The sequence below is a fragment of the Bos grunniens genome, chromosome 24, assembly GCF_055505025.1.
Source record: "Bos grunniens cultivar Pamir isolate PY7600 chromosome 24, Bosgru_T2T1.0, whole genome shotgun sequence".
NCBI classification, from domain to species: Eukaryota; Metazoa; Chordata; class Mammalia; order Artiodactyla; family Bovidae; genus Bos; species Bos grunniens.
Window position 1 is genome coordinate 24,114,115 of NC_141188.1, and position 21,525 is coordinate 24,135,639.

Consider the following 21,525-nt stretch of genomic DNA (forward strand, 5'->3'; position numbering starts at 1 on the left):
GTGTGTTTTGGATTTTGAGTTTCTTGCAGTATAGAAATGATGTGACTAATTTTTTGCTGGGACACTTATCAGCATAGAGTTAGTCAGGCAGGAAATTATGTGTGAACCTAGATGCTTTTACTAATTTTTGAAACCCTTCCTTTCATCTATTAAGGAGGCATGATTTTAATTGTTTCAAAAGAATCAAAGTGAACTGGTAGTGTTTACTGAAATCTTAACTGGGGTAGGAGTAACCCATGTCTAGTAGGGTGTGAGACGGGTAAATAAGAGCTTGCTCACCACATCTCAGAATGTGAAAAATGGTGGATATTCCCTGATTCACTCAAACAAGTAGGGCTTCCTTGATAGCTCAGTTGGTAAAGAATCTGCCTGCAATGCAGGAGACCCCAGTTCAATTCCTGGGTTGGGAAGATCCACTGGAGAAGGGATAGGCTACCCACTCCAGTATTCTTGGGCTTCCCTAGTCGCTCAGCTGGTGAAGAAGCTGCCTGCCATGCCATGGGGTCGCAAAAGTCGGATACGACTGAGTGACTTTCACTTTCCCTGATTCACTCAAACAAGTAGTTTTAGGACTGTTTGTGATATCATTGACTGAAACCAGATACTGGATGGAAAGAAATATGAGTGATTTGGAGTGCATATGGGCTCAGTTTATAGGCCAAATCTCCATGTAAAGTACATATAGGGCAAATCGCCATGTAAAATAGATAGTTTCACTGATCCATGGTTGCAAACTGAACCCAGGTCTTCACCAAAGATGAGCTGAAATTCATGCCTTTGGTTACACAGAGGCCAGGAGGGAACAGGATAATATGAAAGGACATATCTTCTCACTGTTTGGGGATAAGGGGGACCCAAGCTTTTCATATTTGGGTCAGTCAAATCATGTTTTGAAAGTATCTGGGCATTTATTATGCTCTTGTGACCAATTTATAGGAAGGGCGTATTTTAAACATTCTTCCTGCAGTATGTAGTACAGAGCTGAGCATCTGTAGATTCTTTATTAATGATCTCTGGATGAATATTTGGCACACTGTGCTCTGAGAAAACTGTGTACACTAGGGACCTAGTGTCTTGCTCAGAAAATGTTGGCACAGAAGAAACTGACCCCATGAACCATTAATCTTATTCCCCAACCTGCCATGAGAAACCAATAAAGTATTTCCTCTTACTAAACAACAAAAAAAAGAAATGGTGAATTGAAAAAACTTAACTAACTGAACTCTGCCTATTGCTGTGTATAATAAAATCATTCTTCTTTTTTTTACGTTATGAAATGTAATTCAGGGAATCCTAGAACTGGACGGAAGATTGTGTCCACCAGGGATAAGGAAGCACTGGTGTTCAACCCTAGGGACCTGAAATTTTGCTACACATATGGAAGGCACACTCTTCCAGAGTTCCCAGGCTACTATGAAATAAAAATATTAGAACTATTTTTTAAAGTTAAATAGTCTACATATATAAAAATCAATGCAACTTTGTTAATGATTGTGGTACCTGGTGGCGTTGATCACATTTAAGAAATATAACACAAAACTATAACAGAGAACTTTTTAAAGGTTTAACAATTTGCTATGGAGTAAATGCTGAAGCTGAAGCTTTAATAGTTTGGCCACCTGATGAGACGAGCCGACTCACTGGATAAGACCCTGATGTTGGGAAAGATTGAGGGCAAGAAGAGAACGGGGTGACAGAGGATAAGATGGTTGGATGGCATCACCAACTCAAAGGGCATGACTTTGAATAAATTCTGAGATAGTGAAGGACAGGGAGGCCTGGCATGTGACAATGGGTCACATAGAGTTGGACGTGGCTTAGTGACTGAACAACAAGGCGGAGTGAATATCCTGGTAGGAATATAACTGGATTCACAGCATATCCTTGTCCTCCACTGAAATATTGCACAGTGGTTCTTTCTTTCTACCCTAGAAAGACTCAAGATGAACTGGGTCGTCCAGACCCCATGCCCAATGGCAAGCCAGAATGGAGAGCTCTCAGATCATTACTATTACCTCTCATGTATGTGCGTGCTCAGACACCACAGGCTCTTTGCAACCCTATGGACTGTAGCCCACCAGGCTCCTCTGTCCATGGGATTTTCCAGGCAAGAATACTGGAGTGGGTTGCCATTTCCTCCTCCAGGGGATCTTCCAGACCCAGAGATCAAACCTGTGTCTCCTGCATTGCAGGTGGATTCTTTCCTGCTGAGCCATTGGGGAAGCCCCATTATCACCCCTACCTTCAGTCACCTCTACTGCTGGCCAAGGATGGCTACCTTTGAACTACAGCTGCCATCTGCCAGGATCACAGTCCTTAACACTGTGTTCTCCTGAGTCTGCATCTGCGTGTCTGGATAACCTGGTTAGTATCAAGTGCTTCTGACACTGTCCAAGTGGCTCTTTTAGACACTGGGCACTTATTGTCAATCACTTTTACCCTATGCAAGTCTTTAGTCTTCCTCCCACTGCATTGAGGACTCAGCACTCTTTGTGCCTGGTGGAGTCAAAGTAATCACTGTGGCCATTCATTTGTATGTTACAAGACTCTTCCTTGTGAATGCACAGGCAGATATCTGAAACTTCAGCCAACTAGGTTCTAAAGATGCTATGAAAAATGGCTGTTCATTTTCCAGACAAGACACCAATGTCAATGTAATTATAAAAATATATCCTCTAATTAAAAATTCTGATATACCAACTAAGCTTTTGAACTTTTCATTAAAAAAACCCCAGTTATATGGAAAACTTCACTGAGACTGAATTCCTTGACTTTCCTCTCTAGTTCTATGATCAAAGGAAGTGCCCAAGTATGATTTTGTTTTATTCGTTGAACACCGTGTGATCTCTTTTGAAGGGACAGTGGCCTTAGAAAGGTCTTTCTTAACATTACTCAATTATATCAACAGGCTTCCAACATAGCAACAGTTTCCATGGTCATGTAAAAACTATTCTATTTAACCACAGACATAAACACACACACACACACATACACACATACCACATATACATAGGCTTCCCTTGGGGGCTCAGCGGAAAAAAATCTGCCTGCAATGCAGGAGCCGCAGGAGATGTGGGTTCAATCCCTGGGCTAGGAAGATACCCTGGAAAGGAAAAGGCAACCCATTCCAGCATTCTTGCCTAGAGGATCCCATGGAGAGAGGAGTCTGGTGGGCTACAGTCCATAGGATTGCAATGACTCGGACATGACTGAAGTGACGTAGCATGCATACATATACATACACCTATATTAGGACTTTACTGTATCATGCTATGTTGCTGCTGCTGCTGCTACTAAGTTGCTTCAGTCGTGTCCGACTCTGTGCGACCCTATAGACGGCAGCCCACCAGGCTCCACCGTCCCTGGGATTCTCCAGGCAAGAACACTGGAGTGGGTTGCCATTTCATTCTCCAATGCATGAAAGTGAAAAGTGAAAGTGAAGTCACTCAGTTGTGTCTGACTCGTAGTGACCCCATGGACTGTAGCCTACCGGGCTCCTCCATCCATGGGATTTTCCAGGCAAGAGTACTGGAGTAGGGTGCCATTGCCTCTTCTGATCATGCTATGTTATGTATTTTTAAATTGAGGTAAACTGGAGCATAGCATAATTTATATGAAAAAACATGTCCAAGCTTGCCCCATTTCTGCTATTCTTTGTACCTACAAATGACATCACTGAAGATAGTTTCCATGCAGCCAGTAGCTAGAAGATATTAATTTGTACAATCTCTCTAAGGAAGCTCTCTCATTTTCACTTTGCATATTTTCCTACACTCACAAAATTAACTGACTCTTTATGTGAAAGAATCTGTCACTTTCACACTTGTCATTCTTTGGAACCACCTCTTGAAGAAGTTAACAGCTGGCCCCAAAAGTTTTGTACATAAAAAAAAAAAACCTCCTTCCTTCACATCCTTCACATCCTGCTATAGTTTGGCTAATTTTTCTCATCTTTGTGGTTTCCCATATGTCTGCTGGCTCTGCCACAAGGTTGAAGAACACTTTGAGTGAATCCAGTATTACTTTCCAAAGGTTCCTTTATGTGAGTGTGTGTAGGTGCGTGGTGTGTATGCGATGTTTTCATTTTGTGAGGTATCTTGCTATGCTCTACTGCCCGTGCTTTCCAAGTCCAGTGCACCAATATCATGATTGAATTAACCGACATTCATTTAGGGCTTGTTAAGTTCAGACACTGCTAGGTACTTTCATTTACTCTGTTTCATTGTTGTGAGCAGGTAGCCACAGCACAGGGCAAGAAGCAGTGTTCTGGTTCCCCTCCAGGATGATTCTGCCAGGCTGTTTGACATCCATCAAAATTAGTTACAGGGGCAGGTACAGTTGGTTTATGAAATAGATAGGGTTTTTGTGTCAGGATAGCTCTCCAGTCAGGGAGAAATGTGTGGTGCTAACAACGCTCTATGGATTTTAGGCTGCTTTTACAGCTTCATGCTATTTTGTGCATATTTGGTCTTCCTGTCTGCTAAAGACAACTTCCTCAGAGGTTCCTTTATTTTCCTTATAATTTTTTTAATATTCACTTTATTTATTTGGCTGCACTGGGTCTTCGTTCCTGCATGCAGGATCTTCAGTTGCCATATGTGAACGCTTAGTTGGGGCTGTGAGATCTAGTTCCCTGACCAGGGATGGAACTCCAGCCCCCTGCATTGGGAGCTCATGTCTTAGCCACTGGATCACTAGGGAAGTCCCCATCCTTATAATTTTCTAAGGGACAAATGATTATTCATGTGATGGTTTATGGCTTTGCATTTCTTGTGCTATATATACCTGGCTGTATGTATGACTTCCTATTGGCAGACTTTTTTTTTTTTTAATTTAGAGTCTGGATTTAGCCTGGGTTTGAATCCTGGCTCCACCACTTGGAAGTTACATAGCCTTGGGCATATTTGACCATTCTGAGTTTCATTTTTATTAACCATACATAACATGGAAGCAATTATAAAGTGATGAAATACGGTCTAATGAGATAATGCATGAAAACTACTTACGAAATGACCAGCTAATAAGTGTGGTCAATGCAATCAATAATACGGATGATTATTTTTGTTATGTCAGGACAAGTGGTCAAAAGACCATCCATGTCTCTAGGAAGCAGACCACAATCTCATAATCAGATCGATAACTTACAAACTTCACCAAGGAAGAGATGGACAAGAAGCAGGAAGGGTTTTCTAATAAAAAAAAAAAAATCAATGCAAACTGGGTTCATTTCTTAACGTCACAAGATGGGAAAACACAGTGTATTAAATTAATCTGAATTTTCTAAGCCCTGACAAAGCCTTTGCAAGCTCCTAATGGCAGGGACAGAACTTTGTTCACCCTTCTATGTGGGTACATATATAAAATCTAAATGGAAATTATTTATACCTATTAATACACCCAACAAAGGCATACTGGATTTAAAATGTTTCTTCTTTATATACCAAATAATTGAAAGGGAAATTGATAAACAGTGAATCTATGTAATTGTGTCATATATTATAGGTAGAGACATGGGTCTATTATAATATTTAGTAGAATGCCATAAATCTATTCATAAATCACTTTAATAGCCTATAGCACATAACACAATTCTTTGTATAGATAGGTAATTATAGAAAATTGTAAAATAATGCAAGAGTTATGCTGACATAAAGGAAAGAGTTTGGGAGCGTTTATCTCTATGGCACTGGTGAATGAACCACTGGCAATATAAGGTGGCTGAATATTAACTGTGGCGTGATGTTGTACTTTCATCTCAACCTGTCATGCTCAGCCATCCATGGCTGGGTGGGATACTGAAGACCACTATTACCCCAGTTAGTAAAAGGGCAAGTCCTGAAGAGACGGAAACCAACAGAAGGGAGATCTAAAGTGCTTATAGGTTTAGGACTTCCCTTGTGGTCCAGCGGTTAGGACTTTTCCTTCCAATGCAAGGGGTGCAGTTCAATCCCTGATCAGGGGGCTAAGATTCCAAATCCTCAAGGGCAAAATAAAACAGAAGCAATATTGTAACAAATTCAGTAAAGAATTTAAAAATGGTCCACATCAAAAAAAAATTCTTAAAAAAATTTTTAAAAATGAATAAATAAAAATAAAGTGTTTCTGAGCTGGGAAAAGGGTTAAATCTAACAAAGTGCAATTTTAATTAAATGTGTCATATAGAACAATATAAGAACAGAAGAATTATGGAAAACATATGTAGATATTAGTTGAAATTCAGCCATAGTGTGATGTGCTTGGGGAAAAAAAAAATGAATGGAATTTAGATCTTATCCTGTATTGTCACGGACAGAATTATAAAGTGTTAATTCTGTTGTATTCAGTGTTGGTTCAACCATCCAGAGTACTGTGGTGAGCTAGTGTCAAACTGACAAATTGGAATATAGTTCACGGAAAGCATACAGACTGATGAGTGGGCTTCAAAGCCTTATGGGAATGGTAGTCATACAAACGGAAGATATTGAGCCTGGAGAGAACCTGGAAGGAGGGATGAGGCATGAGGTTGAAAAGCCATTGTATGAAAAAGCGATGAATTTAGCTATCTAGTTCCAAGTACAGAAAAAGAAAAAAAAAAAAAAGGATAAATTTGTGGAAATTATAGAAACCCATATATATGAAAAGTAATGTCAGTTTTAAAGCTGGCAGATAATAAGATGGGTTTCTTGGAGAAGTAGGGAATTATCCATCACCTGACGTTGTCAAGGTAAGGCTATAAAGAGAAAATGCAAATGTCCAACCAATGGAGCTAAAATTGCTAACCTTTTACGTATTTAATAAACCTGAGACTCTATGATTCAGTGAATTTCCTATTTTACTAGGCATGTACTTTTTGCTAATAGGTATGCTCATGTGTATTTCAGTTACAACATGCAAAAATGTAAACCTAGTCACAAAAAAACTAGGAAATATGCTAACAAGAAAATATTCCATTTAAGATAACAAATAATGCATATTTTTTGGCATTTTCTTTCACTATTATCATCAGAGTGTATTTTTTTTACCAAATTATTATATTTTAAAATATATATATTTATATTGAGCAGTTTAAACAGCTATGTCAGATCTTAAAGCAGTACTTAAAGACACTACAGGAAGGTAAATATGAATAGAAAAATTTAGATATAAATTCTAATATCATTTCCAGAAATTTTATTGAAGTTCTAAGTGGGCTTAAGGAAGCAAACTGAATAATAAAAAATCAATACACTACTTTGCATTCCACTAAATAATATTATCATGGCATACATTTTTTTTAAGGGGTCAGAGGGCAGCGAGTTTGGTTTCCTTAACTTTGGCCTATAGCTTGCTGTAGGTCCATGCTGAAGTTTTCATTAGCACATTATGGAGCAAAAAAAAAAAAAGAGGACAATGTGATACCTTTCTCATAATGTGAAATTCAGTCACTTTTTAAAGTGTAAAAATACCAATTACATAATTTCATGTTGGTGAAAATAGATGTCAGCTGTGTTCTTGTAAATGGCCATTTGTCCATTTATAATTAAAAACATTAATATAGGCATATGAAACCCCAAGTCCATTAACACTCATTTAAGTGACAATACCTCTCTACCCTTAATTCTTAATTTTGCACTTTTTATGGAAGAGAAGCAGCACTGCCACAGTCTTTGGGCAGTTTTTCTTTCAGCAGCTTGAATGCGTGAGTAACTTGAATCAAGTAATGATTTATATTATGAATACCTCAAATTTCACTTCTGCCTCCACTGGGTATGTTAAGTGAAACACTTTAGCAATGTAGATAGGACTCTGTCAGGAGTGAGTTACTATGTAGGCATTAATGAGCAGGCATGAAAGCAAAGAAGCGTTCAGTTCAGGGAAGAGAGAGATGGTCCATGGAGGAGAGAATGAGTCTCCCCAGTACAGATGCATGTCTCCAAGTTCTGTGAATTCCATGAGATTCAGTTCAGGGAGCTGGAAATCTTTAATGATATGTCACTGAAGCACTTTGAAATGGGACCACTGTCCTGTATTGTGGGTTTTCAGGGGTAAATTATAATAAAAGTGAATCTGTAGAGTTCTAGATGGAGATGACCAAGAAATGAATGGAAATCAATGGCAGCAAAAAAAGAAACGATTTACTCCATGTTCCTGCCCAGTTCTCTTTCCTTCTACATTCTCCGGCCTAAAAAAGACCTAAAAAAGCTGTCCACAGCTAGACTGGAGGGTGTGGTCCCGTGAGACCAACACTCTCCTCTGCCTACTCCCATTGCCCCTGGATTCTCCCCATCGCCCAGGCCACAAACTTCTGGTGACTTGCTTATTCCCTGCTGCTGCTGCTAAGTCGCTGCAGTCGTGTCAGACTCTGTGCGACCCCATAGACAGCAGCCCACCAGGCTGCCCTGTCCCTGGGATTCTTCAGGCAAGAACATTGGAGTGGGTTGCCATTTCCTTCTCCAGTGCATGAAAGTGAAAAGTGAAAGTGAAGTCGCTCAGTCATGTCCGACTCTTAGCGACCCCATGGACTGCAGCCCACCAGGCTCCTCTGTCCTTGGGATTTTCCAGGCAAGAGTACTGGAGTGGGGTGCTATTGCCTTCTCTGGCTTATTCCCTAGAAGGAGGCATTCCTTAGGACTGCTTACCCTCCACCCCTAATTGACACCAGGACTGGATTCACCACATCTTGCATCTCTTTACTTCAGTCACCACTGGAAGTTCACCCACTGCCAGAAGTTCATTCACTACCGGAAGGAAGTCCATGGCACTCAAGTCATTCCTCTCTCTGGGACAACTTTCCACACATTTTCCTGGACATCTTCTGGTCTGATCTTATCCCTCACTACTCAGTGAATCCTAGACGCTTCACAAAATCCTCTATAGTCTCATCTCGTTTGTTAATGTTCCCATTACCTTCTTGCACTAACTAAAATGATTCTCCTTTGAGAACACATGTCTCCACTCTGGGGCCAGATTTAAGTAAATATCCAATTTCCTGCCTCTTCCAGACCTCCTCCCCCTTCTTTTAAATCCCTCCTTGAAAACAAATAACAAAGAAACAAACCCAGCTCCTTTGGAGCACATGCCATCAAAGTATACCTAACATCTTTCCTGGTACAATTATCTGGTCATTTCCTTCATCTGCTAAAGATTTTAGCCTTGGCTTAATCCCCTTGTATATTTATAACTATGAGTGGGCTTTCAACACCGCCTGACAATCTTCCCTCTTTTTCTTTTTATTGGAGTTTAATTGTTTTACAACGTTGTATTAGTTTCCGCTAGACAGTAAGGTGAATCAGCTATATGTACACATATATTCCCTCCCTTTTGGACCTCTCTCCCAGCCCTGCCCCATCCCACCCACCCAGGTCATCACAGAGTGCTGAGCTTCCTGTGCTTTATAGCAGGTTCCCACTAGCTAGCTATTTTACACATGGTCATGTATGTATGTCAATACCAATTCTCTGGTCTATTCTCACTTCTGTATATGAAGGCTATTTAACACCATCTCCTCTCTCTGCAAATCTTATTCACTTTCTCTCCATTTCTCTCTCCCAGCTAGTGGTTTGCTTTTCATGTAACTGAAATAATAAAAACAACCAAAAAGAACATTCTTGTTCTCTCATCACCAACCGAGCTGCATCGGTAGCTAAATATGCTTTCTTTCCCATTATACTGATAAATTGTCAGAACTACTACCTCAAGTTGGAGCCACCTACAATTCACAACTTCTCATCCCTTCTTATCTCAACACTTTTATTCCTGCAGTTATTCCCATTTCCTTTATCTCCTCCTTTTATTGAATCATTCCTATCAGCTTATAAAGAAACATACTATAATATCACTACCTTAAAAAATGAAAAGAGAAAAAAAATCCTTTAATCTTATATCTCTCTCCAGGTACTTAATGTCACATTTTTATGTTCCATTTTACAGCAGAACCTCAAATTTGCTCTTTCTTTTTCCTTTCCCATTTCCCCCTTAATTCACTATAATCACACTTTCATCCCACCATTATTGAAACATCTCCTAATGGTGTCAGTAAATGTCATGATTTCAAATCCATTGGTCCAGTTTCAGTTTTCACCACACCCAACCTTTCAGCAGAACATGTCACACTTGCTTATAGCTGAGTTGAGTATCCTCCAACCTTGGCTTCTTAGACTCTCCTCCTGGCTGGAGCTCCTGATCATGCCATCTAAGTGTTGGGGCATTCAGGAACTCTGCATTCAGCTTCCTTCTCATCTCTAAGCACACCCACTCATAGATTATCTCACCAAGTGTCCAGTCTCTAGCTTCTAAAGACAGATGTTTCTCAAATTTATAACTCGAGCCATATACCTCCCAAGAAATCCAGGTTTGTATGTACAACTGCCCAGTTAATATCACCTTGGGAAGTCTAATAGGATATTCTGATTTAAGATGTTCACAACTGAACTATTGATACCTACCTCCCTGCTATCCAGCTTTTCGCACATTTTGTTCTATTAAGTTCTCAGTCAACTTTTACTGAATGTGATTTCTATGGATAATCCATGTTTATCTAAAATTTTTATTAAGATTTTATTTTTAAGGGCACTTTTAGTTTCAGAGTAAAACTGAAAGCAAGGTACAAAAATTTCCCATTGTTCCCTGCCCCTACATATGCATAGCCTCCCCCTTAACAACATCCCCTACCACAAGGACACATTATTTTAAAATTGGAGTATACCTGTTTTACAATGTTGTGTTAGTTTATGCTGTACAACAAAGTGAATCATACATATATACACACATATACCCCCTCTTTTAAAAAATTTTCTTCCCATAAGGTCACCATGGAGCATTAAGTAGAGTTCCCTGTGCTATACCGTCAGTTCTCATAAGTAATCCATTTTATCCATAGTAGTGTATATACGTCAAATCCAATATCCCAATCCATCTCATCCCCTTGTTATCCATACATTTGTTCTCTATGTCTGTGTCTCTATTTCTGCTTTGGAAATTAATTCATCTGTACCATTTTTCTAGATTCCACATATATGTGTTAATATGTCATATTTGTTTTTCTCTTTCTGACTTAACTTTACTCTGTCTATAGGTCCATCCACATCTCTCCAAATGACACAATTCATTCCCTTTTATGGCTGAGTGTGTATAGAGTGATACATTTGTTACAACTGATAAATCTAAACTGCTATAATCACTCCAAGTCTATAAGAAGTCTATAATTGACATTATCATTCACTTGGTGTTGTACATTCTATGGGTTTGAACAACTGTATCATGATATGTGCCCATCATTATAATATCATAGAATATTTTCACTGCCCTTAAAATTCTCTGTGGTCTGCCTACTCATCACCTCCCATCCCGAATCCCTGGAAATCACTGATATTTTACTGTCTCCATATTTTTGCCTTTTCCAGAATGTAATATAGTTGGAATCATACAGTATGTAGCCTTTTCATATAGTATGTAAATTCTTTTACTTAGTAATATGCATTTAAGTTTCCTCCATCCCACAACTTTTTCATCTAAAAAACCATCTAGTTACTCAGGCCTTGAAGAAATAGTTGATTTTTCTCTCAGACATTTTATGTCTTCAGTTCAGTTCAATCGCTCAGTCATGTCTGACTCTTTGCGACCCCATGAATTGCAGCACGCCAGGCCTCCCTGTCCATCACCAACTCCCGGAGTTTACCCAAACTTACGTTCATCGAGTCAGTGATGCCATCTAGCCATCTCATTCTCTGTCGTCCCCTTCTCCTCCTGCACCCAATCCCAGCATCAGGGTCTTTTCCAATGAGTCAACTCTTCGCATGAGATGGCCAAAGTATTGGAGTTTCAGCTTTAGCATTGTCCTTCCAATGAACACCCAGGACTGATCTCCTTTAGGATGGACTGGTTGGATCTTTTTGCAGTCCAAGGGACTCTCAAGAGTCTTCTCCAACACCACAGTTCAAAAGCATCAATTCTTCAGCGCTCAGCTTTCTTCACAGTCCAACTCTCACATCCATACATGACCACTGGAAAAACCATAGTCTTGACTAGACAGACCTTTGTTGGCAAAGTAATGTCTCTGCTTCTGAATATGCTGTCTAGGCTGGTCATAACTTTCCTTCCAAGGAGTAAGTGTCTTTTAATTTCATGGCTGTAGTCACCATCTCCAGTGATTTTGGAGCCCCCAAAAATAAAGTCTGCCACTGTTTCCACTGTGTCCCCATCTATTTCCCATGAAGTGATGGGACCAGATGCCATGATCTTCGTTTTCTGAATGTTGAGCTTTAAGCCAACTTTTTCACTCTCCTCTTTCACTTTCATCAAGAGGCTTTTTAGTTCCTCTTCACTTTCTGCCATAAGGGTGGTGTCATCTGCATATCTGAGGTTATTGATATTTCTTCTGGCAATCTTGATTCCAGCTTGTGCTTCCTCCAGCCCAGCGTTTCTCATGATGTACTCTGCATATAAGTTAAATAAGCTGGGTGACAATATACAGCCTTGATGTACTCCTTTTCCTATTTGGAACCAGTCTGTTGTTCCATGTCCAGTTCTAACTGTTGCTTCCTGACCTGCATATAGGTTTCGCATTTATGTCTTATTTACCAGCAAATCATGTCGAGTTCAAAATGTATTTGGAATTTAACCACTTTTCACCATTCCCACTACTGTTACTCTAGACCAATCCATGATCATTGTTCATTTGAAACTTAAAAGAGCCTTTTAATTGGTCTCTTTGCCTCCACTTTGCCCTCTTTCTCCAGCTCCCATCTCCTTTCTAACCTAAAATCCATTCCCACACAATAGCTTGAATAAGCATTTAAAAATATAAATCACATCACATCAAGCATCTGCTCCAAATCCTTCCATGATTTCCTATCACCGCAGAAAAATATCCAAGTGCCTCATCCCAGCTGTGAGGTTGTACCTGAACTTGTTCGTGGCCTTCGCTTCTCACCTAGTTCCTTTTACACTCTTCATCTTGTTTCATTTCATTCTGTTGACACAGGCCATCTTTTGGTTTCTTTAAAAATTCAAGCATTTTCTTGTCTCAAGAATTCTTGCCAATACAGATCCCTGATAAATAGTCTTTACCCATAAATTCAGATGATTTTTTCCACAATTTTTTATTCAAATCCATACTCTGCAGGTCTTTTCTATTTAATTTAATTTTATATATTTATGGCTTTGCTGGGTGTTCTTTGCAGTGCACAGGCTCTTCGTTGCTACTCTGGGCTTCTCTAGTTGTGGTGAGCTGGGACCACCCTTCCTCACGTTGCGTGGGCTTATTGCAGTGGCTTCTCTTCTTGCAGAGCACAGGTTCTAGGGCATGCAGGCTTCAGTATTTGTAGCGCTCTTGTTTAGTTGCTCTGTGATATGCGGGATCTTCCCGAACCAGGGGTTGAACCCATGTCCCCTGCATTGGCAGACAGATTCTTAACCACCAGGGAAGTCCCTTTTCCTAACTTCTTCATCTAAATAGTACCTGCAGTTTCTCTCCATCAGATTACTTAACCTTTAAAGAAATGTATAAGTATCTGAGTGTGTGTGTGTGTGCACGCACATGTATTTTGACAGTTTTGTTTACTTGTTTGATTTGGTCTCTTCCACTAGAACAAAATATTAATGACTCCAACAGGACACAGTGAGATCGACTATATCTGTTTTGTTTACTGTGGTAGTTAATCAGAATATATTTGATGAATGAATAAGTGAATGGATTATCAAACATATTATTTTAATATTTGTATTTTAAATGCTGGCATCATTATACTCTATGAAATCTTGCTAGTTAATATAAATATATCATATTTTGCAATTATATAATAAATCTATATTTCTTTTTAAATTTTTTGTTAGAGTAATTGTAGTAGAGTTTGTTAGAGTTTGTAGTAGAGTTTGTTAGCGTAGTAGTAGTAGTAGAATGTTGTATACATTCTTTTTTACAAGATTGCAATTTGAGTAGCATGATACAAAGTCATGAAGTGCAACAGCTTAAAACAAGATCCAATTAATATTTACCATGCTGGTATCACTATTTGACTTGTAGAACTGTTGTTTGACATCTGTAAAAATGTGTTTTCAAAAAGAAACTTTTTATGGAGGTAAATTCTGATGTTCTGGGCCTGATAAAGAATTGACATCTCAGAATGCTTTTAAAGTTTCATTTGGTTATCAACACAGGAGAATACGTTGTGATGCATAATCTCTTTTTACAACACACCATGGTAATTTCAGTGAATCCAGCCACAATTCCAGAGTCAGCTTAGTAGACGCTCATCTCTGGATGCAGACAAGCTTCTGCACAAGATGAAAACCCTGCCTTCAAACAAACTGGCTAATGAAACTGTTTACTATTTCCAGTGGGTACAATGACCATAATAAAACCTCAAACTCCTGATTGCCTAACATATCATAAGTCTAGTTTAGAGAAGTAGCATTTATGGAGTGAATGTGAAGGATATGAATTCTATTTTTTGGGGGGGGGGTAGTTTAGATTTTGCCTAAATAATCTATATTTTCTTCCTGTGGATTAAACTGGATTATCAGAAGGGGTATCCTTGAGTCATATCATCTTGGCTTCCCACAGAGCTTTTATTTAGCTATATGCTTTGGTGCCACAACCTTAAATATTATTGAAAGATAATAGTTGATACTGTTTGGTGGAATCTGATAATGCATATGTTGTAGGGATGTTAATAAGGTCACTGTCCATGCACTGGATTTGAGTGTTCAAAGCCCCCAATAAGATTATGTTCCAGGAAAAAACACTTTTTCCTAGGGAGATTCACTATATTATCTATATTTGGTACAATGAAAATCATATAAATGATAATGATTCTTTTTTCACTGTGGCCAACAGGAAGCTCAGAAACAAATGTTAATTTCAACCATTAGGCGCCATGTATATCCACATGGCTTGTATGCTTGTGCTCTGTTCTCTCCTTTTCTCAATGTTTATGTTTTTCTGTTCATGATTTTTTAAAATCCTTTTTATTATATGATCTCTGTCAAATGACTTGGGTAGTGAAGGGAGAAATAAGTAAAAATACAGTACTTAGATATTCCACATTTTCTGGGATATCTTCAATTTTAGGTTTTATTATTATTTTCAATAAAGATGACTCATTAAGTGTAAAGTCTAAATCAAGTTAGTATTAATACACAATATTTTAATAATAAGTAATCATTCAATGCAGATGGTGACTATAGCCATAGGATTAAAAGATTCTTTCTCCTTGGAAGAAAAGCTATGACCAACCTAGACAACATATTAGAAAGCAGAGACATTACTTTGCCGGCAAAGGACTGTCTAGTCAAAGCTATGGTTTTTCCAGTAGTCATGTATGGATGTGAGAGTTGGACAATAAAGAAAGCTGAGAGCCAAAGAATTGATGCTTTTGAACTGTGGTGTTGGAGAAGACTCTTGAGAGTCCCTTGGACTGCAAGGAGATCAAACAGGTCATTTCTAAGGGAAATCTGTCCTAAATATTCATTGGAAGGACTGATGCTGAAGCTGAGACTCCAATACTTTGGCCACCTGATGTGAAGAACTGACTTATTGAAAAAGACCCCAATGCTGGGAAAGATTGAAGGCAGGAGAAGAAGGGGACAATAGAGGATGAGATGGTTGAATGGCATCACCAACTCAATGGATGCAAGCTCCAGGAGTTGGTGATGGACAGGGAAGCCTGGTGTGCCTCAGTCCATGGGGTTGCAAAGAGTTGGACATGACTGAGCAACTGAACTAAACTGAATCATTCAAAAATCAGAGCTATATTAATCAGATTTGTCACTTGATTTAGGATTAATAAAATACAGTGACTACATCAATAAGAGGTTCTGAAAACACTTAGAAGCTATTAATTTTACCAGTTAGAAAAGGAATTTAAATAGGAAAAAAATTCTTCTTGAAGAAGATAGAAAGTGGATGCAATTATTTTTTTTTGGTTCATACATTGTAATGCAACTAATATTGAGACAACACATTTCAGCTCATGGCATTCTCATTTCTCTATAGTCAGAAGTTTATATCTTTAAAAGACCTAAAAGAGAACTATATGTACTTACATATTTATGGGGAATATTACAATTATTGCTAGCAACTAACAAGTCAAGGTTGATGCAGCAAACAATGTTCCTGTCTCCATGGGCCAAAAGCAATAGTAGCTATGTTAACAGAAATGAAATCTCAAGTGGTAGTCACAGTGACCTTGGCTGTCTGGAACCTCTTATTTCTGACCTTTCATTAGATTACTTGAAAAAAACTTATAAATGTAGGTTGCCTCCAATTTTTCTAAATTAATAAGCCAGTGAACTGCCATTGCTTTTATTGCTCACAAAATTTCCAGTGGACATCTAAAAGCAGTCATTTTTTTTCCAGTTGAACTTTCAGAAACCAGAATTAAATTCAGAAGTCAGAGGCAATAGCCGTGTAATTAACTAAGGCAAAATTCAGTATCAGTTTTAAGTAACTAACCAAGTCATAAAATAGAATCCATGTTAGAAATAGAATCCATGATTTGATGCTAAGAGGATATTTAAAATGACCCTACATCAGCTTGTATTTGGCTTCTATTTCCTGAACTTATGGATAGTCCCACAACATCCTAATTGAAAGTGCAATTAACTGCTAGCTGTCAAACAACACTATTCTTTCTTTCACATTAATAAAATGTATGTGCGTACATGGGTGCTCAACATAAAAATTCAGCTTTCCTTAGAGTCAAGCATGATCAACTGAGTCCTACTAATGTTATATGGGCAGAAGTGATGTGTGCCACTCTGAATCCTGCCCTTAATAAATTGTATTTTTACCTCCTCCAAGCTGGGAGATGGCTAGAACATCTTTAGTCAACAGGTGGACACCACATGCAGAGGATGGCAGAACCGCCTACCAGCTCTAGACTGTCACATGAGGAACACATCTTAACTACCACTAGACTGTCACGCGAGGAAGAGAGGTAAACAACTTGGGTCAGCTTCAGCACTTTGGTGTCTCTTTCTTACACTACCTAAGTCTGTTCTCTAATCTGGAAAGTCTGATATAAATACTTAACATACAAAAAATACAGAGCACTAAATCTGCCTGCAATGCAGGAGACTGGGGTTTGATCCCTGGGTCGGGAAAATGCCCTGGTGAAGAGAATGGTAACCCACTCCAGTATTCTTGCCTGGGAAATCCCATGGACAGAGGAGTCTGGCGAGCTATAGTCCGTAGGATAGAAAAGAGTCAGACGTGACTGAGCAACTAACACTTTCACTTTATATTACTAGAATATGCTATATTCACATGGGTGCATGTGTGTGTGTATGTGTGTGTGTGTGTGTGTGTGTGTGTGGTGCTCAGTCATGTACAGCTATCTGTGACCCCATGGACTGGAGCTCACCAAGCTCCTCTGTCCACGGAATCCTCCAGGCAGGAATACTGGAGACGTAGTCTTTCCTACTTCAGGGAATCTTCCTCACCCAGGGATCAAACCCACATCTCTTGTATCTCCTACATGGCGTGTGGATTCTTTACCAGTGTGTCACCTGGGCAGCCCAGAATAAAGCATAGCTATTATCAAATTTGGGTTTCTTTTTCGACTGTACATGTACTACCTATTGGAAGTGAAAAGCAAAGTCGCTCAGTTGTGTCTGACTCTTTGCAACCCCATGGACTATAGCCTATGAGGTTCCTTCATCCATGAAATTTTCCAGGCAAGAGTACTGGAGTGGGTTGCCATTTCCTTCTCCAGGGGATCTTCCCAACCCAGGAGTTGAACCTAGGTTTCCAGGGTTGCAATTAGACAATTTTACTGTCTGAGCCACCAGAGAAGCTCAATTTACTAAGCTAAATAAATAAAAGCCTATCTTCCAATTTATTCTCTTTTCTGTGCTATAACAATAATATTTCTAATGCTTGTATAAAGTGTTCAAATACATCAGAGCTAAAGTGTTCTCTTTTGTTGTACAGCAAATGATATGGGAGGGAAAGAAGAAAGAAGATATAGGTGCCTTTGTTGAATTTCAGTTACAGAGATAATGTAACTCTGCCAGCTGCTTTTATAATAGCAAAGTGACATGAATAAATGAAAAAAAAAACTGTAGGGCTAATAAAAGAAAGATATTCTCTCCCTTTCTCCCTTGAAGTTAAATTCTGTTCCATGAACTATCAGGTCAACTAACTAATTACCAGCTACACCTGCCTAAATCCATATTAGGGCAAAACCATGCCTTTTAAAATTTTTGCAATGCTGGTTTTTAAACTCCTTCAGGCAAGAGGCTCAGAGAAATTCATATGCCATACTAGCATGACTCTTAACTGAAATATGAATGTCTGATGTATTTTAAGAGAATGGTATCTATTTGCAATTTTCTATTAACTAACTTACTCTTTCTTGCTAACACAGCAAGCACGACAATCTACAGAGAAAAAGTTTGTAATGCTGAAAATTAAAATCCCAGTATCACAAGAGAGTATATATGAATATCACATAAAAGCACCCCAAATCATTTTTAAGAACAAAGAGAACTCTGTGGACAAGTTATTATATTGACATATTGGAACACAATGCTTATTACAAGTGTAAGACATCATGTGAAAGAAAACTAAGAAGTATGTTTAAATATCTCCTTAAAAAAACAAGTTATAATTCTAAGAAATTTACCTCAATGCATTTAAATTTTGGAATTTTAGGCATTTCAAATGTGATCAATGTGTTAAAATAAGAAAGAATGGGAATAATGTACACTCAGAGGAAAGGCTGACAGTATTTTAGACTTTTATGGAAGATTACAAATTTTAAAAAGTATGTTATAAAATTTTGAGTAATTATTAGAAGATTATAAATAGGATCCAAAACTTCAGAATCAATAAAGATAAAATTAAGATAAATTGCTCAATTTTCTAAAGTAGGAATGAGGCAAAAGAAGCAATAAGAAAGCAGGATAAACATGAAAAATAAGTGCAAGGAATGAATCCAAATTAACTATCACAATAACTGTGAAAAACAAAATAAGCTCTCTGCAATTTTCAATCTGGGTAAGTCCTTCTAAGCTGTCCTCAAGAGCTGTGCTCAGTAAAACAGCAAGTAAGAGTTGAAAACAGAGGAACTGTCAAAGGTTAACTAACTGAGTGCTAACAAAAAACAAAACAGTTTTGGTGATCTAAATATAAAATCAAATAAAATTAAAGGGAAAGAGATTTAGAGTAGACAAATGTTCATTATTCCTAATTTTGCTTCATTGAAAAGCAAGGAGAAATGGGGGAACCTTAAATGGGATGGCTGATCTTACTACAAGATTCTTCTTTTAACAACTGACAGATGGAGTAGAGAGAAAAATAATTAAGAGGGTATCATATGTCCTGGCTTGTCTGATGGTCTCAGTTTATGACTATTTTTCCTAAGTAATTGTCATTAGCAACCCCTTTACCCCTCAACTGTGTTCCAATTTTGGAATAAATTATTATTAATTAAGAATAGTGAAGTGAAAGTTGCTCAGTCGTGTCTTGACTCTTTGCGACCCCATTGACTATACTACAATCCATGGAATTCTCCAGGCCAGAATACTGGAGTGGGTTTCCATTCCCTTCTCCAGGGAATCTTCCCAACCCAGGGATTGAACCCAGGTCTCCTGCATTGCAGGTGAATTCTTTACCAGCTGAGCCATCAGGGAAGTCCAAGAATCTGGAGTGGGTAGCCTATCCCTTCTCCAGCAGATCTTCTCCACCCAGGAATCGAACTGGGGTCTCCTGCATCACAGGGGAATTCTTTACCAACTGAGCTACCAGGGAAGCCCAATTATAGATAGAGTGGACTTTAATAATACAGCTAACAGACTTATTTGTGTTGTCCTCTCTTTCTTGATTATGACACCACCATGTTGCTTTCCCATCTCTCTTAGATCCTTGTATGAAGGACTCTTTTTCCTCATTCAGTTCATAGCTTCACTAGCACCTCCTTGGAGCACTGATCTAAAGTAGCCACTGCCGTTACTTGTCCCCATCATGTTTCCCTGTTGCATTTCCCTTAGAGCATTAATCATCACCTGAAGTCACCCAATTTGTGTATGTGTATTTGCTTTAGCCTTACCGCCTCCTACTAGACTGTAAACCCCAGCAGAGCCACAGCCTGGATCCTACCCCCCCCTTTTTTTTGCACTATTTTAAGTGTCTGGTGCCCAAAGAATCTCAATTAAAAAAAAAAAATAAACATCTTTTTGCTGAGAGTAATCATCATGGGAACAGTACATATTCAAACATGTGGAATATGATTAAATATGTATTCAAGGGGAAAGCTTCAGCGATGAAGTTGAAAACTAGACACAAATCTACACCTATAAATGTATAAATACAGATAGTTTTCAAGGTGAGATTCATATAGGAACAAGTACTCCCAAATGAAATGACTCTTATATGAAATAATAGGAACATATTTCCTATTGAAACAATACTCCCAAATGGAATAAATTATTTCTTGTCACTTAAAAAGCTAGTCTACTAGCATGACAGTCTTTTCCAGCACAGATGAAGAACAACAGTAAGGAAAACCACAGCATAATGTAAATTATGGCCATAACTATAAGAATCTTAAATATAAAGTTCATGAAGGTCAGTTATGTATTAGGAGAGAAAAAATACTGGTGAAGCAAGCTTTTTCCAAGAATGCCAAAAGAGTGCATTTAACAACAGTATATACATTAGTAGACTGGAATACCATTAATAAATTAAAAGGGAATCTCTCTGTGGTAATAATGATAATTTTTCAGCTGTTAAGAAAGTATTTAACAAGAAAATAACTCCAATTCTTGATATAAACTCTCTGTAATCTATGAATAAAAGAAATAGGTCTATGAGAAATAGATAGTAAACACTGTATTTGAAAATGACCTTTCAAGATTGAGTTCCTCTGTGGAGTTTAAAATTTACCTGTCTATCCAAAACTTTATTCTCTTTCTTGTTTCTCATATGTTCTCTCTCAGGACTGAGGAGTAACAAAGAAAAGGAGGGTAACTATAACCGAGCAGGACCCTATGGGGCCTTCCCTTGACCGATCCCCCATTTCTTCAACCTGCCTCTTGTTTGTAGGAAAACTTTAGTCTCCTGGGCCTTCCCCAAGTTCCAAAGAGTAAATCTAATCAGATAAGTGAGAAAATAAAGAAACAAAGCAAACAGTTGAATAAGACAAAATAATAGTAGCTAATTAATTAAACAAAGTCAAAGACCTTCAGTTCCTCTTCACAGACTATAGATAATATTCCTTTGAGCTGTTTTACAGATACTAAAGTCAACTGTATGCTATTCACAAGCATGCAGACCTCAGACTGGTTGGAACCAGAAGGTTGATGATGTTGACTCTTGATTACCCACTATCAGTCAGTCAGAAGAATGTCCATACACTGACCACTCACCCCACAAGTTTCTCACTCACTCTGTCTCTAAAAACCTTTCCCTGTGGGTTTGTCATATATAGCTTTTATTACATTGAGGTATGTTCTTTCTATTCCTGCTTTCTGGAGGGTTTTTATCATAAATGGATGTTGAATTTTGTTAAAGGCTTTCTCTGAATCTATTGAGATAATCATATGGTTTTTATTTTTCAACTTGTT

At 38.4% G+C, this 21,525-nt stretch overlaps 1 protein-coding gene across 11 annotated transcripts in view; it reads right to left on the reverse strand.

Annotated features, from left to right (window-relative positions):
* The window catches only part of DTNA (dystrobrevin alpha), a 456,419-nt gene that overhangs the window by 379,197 nt on the left and 55,697 nt on the right, over positions 1-21,525 (reverse strand). The window lies entirely within an intron of this gene.